At 47.0% G+C, this 2,415-nt stretch overlaps 2 non-coding genes across 2 annotated transcripts; both read left to right on the top strand.

The window, feature by feature from the left end:
• Positions 1-787: 787 nt before the first annotated feature.
• On the top strand, positions 788-861 carry Trnan-guu (transfer RNA asparagine (anticodon GUU)). Its single transcript has one exon. It is a non-coding gene; the product is annotated as a tRNA-Asn (tRNA).
• A 1,211-nt stretch (positions 862-2,072) lies between these two features.
• Positions 2,073-2,146, top strand: Trnan-guu (transfer RNA asparagine (anticodon GUU)). The gene has a single exon. It is a non-coding gene; the product is annotated as a tRNA-Asn (tRNA).
• Positions 2,147-2,415: the final 269 nt, after the last annotated feature.

Here is a 2,415-nt window from a genome sequence, read left to right as displayed (position 1 = left end):
CACGGAAAAGATGTTTTTAAGCGAATGAAAAGAATGCCAGTACGCCCATCAGCTAAGACCTTTTTTTTTTCAACTACATACCGGTACATTGCCAGTGAAACCATGGTTAAAGGAAAAGGGCCTATTTGTTCCTTGGAGTATTAATTGTCTTTTATGCCGTAAGCCGGAGAGTATCAATCACATCTTTTTGGACTGTTGGGATGCTGTATTTCACTGGGACATCCTGCAGCGAACATTAAAGAAAGACCTCCCTATAACACCATACGGGATTCGTTTTTTGCCGGTTGAGTGTGAAAGTGACATACCGTATGATACGTTTATGTTGTTGAGCATGCACTCAATATGGAAGACGCGTATGGCGGTGAGGCATGCCGATGTAAACGCACGCCCAGCTATGGAATATTTTATAGAAATTATAGCGTACACGAGGGATGTATATTGTGCAGGCGAAGATCCGCCGGAATGGTTACCCGTTCTCAATGATCTCATCTCATTAAAGCACTTTTAATCATCCCACGCCAAGCAAAGTGTGCTTGACGTTATTTTAACATTATTCAGTGTCATTATTTCTGTAAAAGTGTTTTGTCCTTCTGTTGTTCTTTGTACATGATGTACCTTCAAGCGAATAAAAAAAAAAAGCCGCCGTAGCGCGTTCGGCTGTTAACCGAAAGGTTGGAGGTTCGAGCCCTCTCGGGGGCGAAGCTTCTCCTTTTTGATGCTTTTTTGCTGTATTTATTCTGGTAGATTTTCTGTAGCATGTGCGTGGTGGGGAGAGCGCAGAGCAGCCGCCTCCGTGGCGCAATCGGCTAGCGCGTTCGGCTGTTCACCGAAAGGTTGGAGGTTCGAGCCCTCCCGGGGGCGAAGCTTCTCCTTTTTACTGATTTTTTGCTGTATTTATTCTGGTAGATTTTATGTAGTGTGTGCGTCGTGGGGAGAGCGCAGGACAGCCGCCTCAGTAGCACGTTCGGGTGTTAACCGAAAGGTTGGAGGCTCGCGCCCTCCCGGAGGCGAAGCTTCTCCTTTTTACTGCTTTTTTGATGTATTTATTCTGGTAGATTTTCAGTAGTGTGTGCGTGGTGGGGAGAGCGCAGGACAGTCGCCTCCGTGGGGGTCTGGGGTTGGCGCATCTTTTTGTGCGACAGCTTGTCAATAGATTTTTGTTTTTACGAGATGTGCGTGATCCATTTTTGCGTACGGTATCACAGCTCAGTAAGAGCCGCTTTGCCGGCACTCATTGTTAGTACCAATAGTATGCCAGGAACGATTCGCGGCTATCTAAAAGAAGTTGTTGATAGTGTGCGCTTTCTGTGTGTGCGTTTTTCTTACGATTATTTATCTGGCGTGAAGAGAAAGACGTTATATAGAGATTTATGCGATATTGTATTCCCAGTGCCATTGTACAGAGCAGTATACAGTCGACGACCAGGACAGGATGTCCTTAAACGGGTGAAAAGAATGGAGGTGCCTACTGGGGGTAAAAACATTCTTTTTTTAGGCTACACGCAGGAACACTGTCAGTGAAAACATTCATGGAAGAACGTGGCTTCCTTGTACCATGGGGCTCACATTGCTTGATCTGCAAGCAACCTGAAACCATAGATCATGTGTTCTTGCATTGCTGGGAATGCGTCTACTTCTGGGACGTCCTGAAACGGACAATCAAGAAGGATTTTCCATTGAGTCCGCATGGGATAAGGTACCTAGCGATAAACAATGAGGACGGAGTTCCACACGATTTACAAATGCTCCAGGGCCTCCACTGTTTATGGCGGGCAAGGATGGCTGGGTACAATTGTGACCCAGACGCTAGGCCTGCACGTATTTATTTTCGAGAGAGTATGTCTCGCTTTATTGCAATAAAGAAAACACAATATTGTGTACCCGATTGGCTGTCGAGGCTAGAACCTCTGACAGCTTTAAAAGAATTTTAGTTAGACAACGCCAGTCCATGTAGGACTGGTGGCTTTCATGTTTTTCAATATGTTTTGTAGTTATTTTTGTGATTTTGTTCTGTAGTGTGGGCTCTGTACGTTGTCAAAGACCGGCAATAAAAAAAAAAGGAAAAGACAGTCGCCTCCGTGGCGCAATCGGCTAGCGCGTTTGGCTGTTAACCGAAAGGTTGGAGGTTCGAGCCCTCCCGGGGGCGAAGCTTCTCCATTTCGAATGTTTTTTTGCTCTATTTAATCTGGTCGATTCCCTGTAGTGTTTGCGTGGGGGGGAGAGCGCAGGAGAGCCGCCTCCGTGGCGGGACTCGGCTTTCTGCCGCGCTAGCGAGCGGACGTGTCGAACATGAGCTCCATAGGAGCGGCTTCAGCGGCCCAGCAGGGCCGCGGTATCAGGAATTTTGGTTCACAAGACCCGGACTATCAAGTTTTGCAGCCTCAACTGCCTGCAGGCCGGATTGCTCCAAATACA

The sequence above is a fragment of the Dermacentor silvarum genome, chromosome 1 (assembly GCF_013339745.2).
Source record: "Dermacentor silvarum isolate Dsil-2018 chromosome 1, BIME_Dsil_1.4, whole genome shotgun sequence".
In the NCBI taxonomy this organism is placed as follows: Eukaryota; Metazoa; Arthropoda; class Arachnida; order Ixodida; family Ixodidae; genus Dermacentor; species Dermacentor silvarum.
Note: the sequence above shows the minus strand (reverse complement) of the source record. Positions and strands in the feature narration are given on the sequence as shown.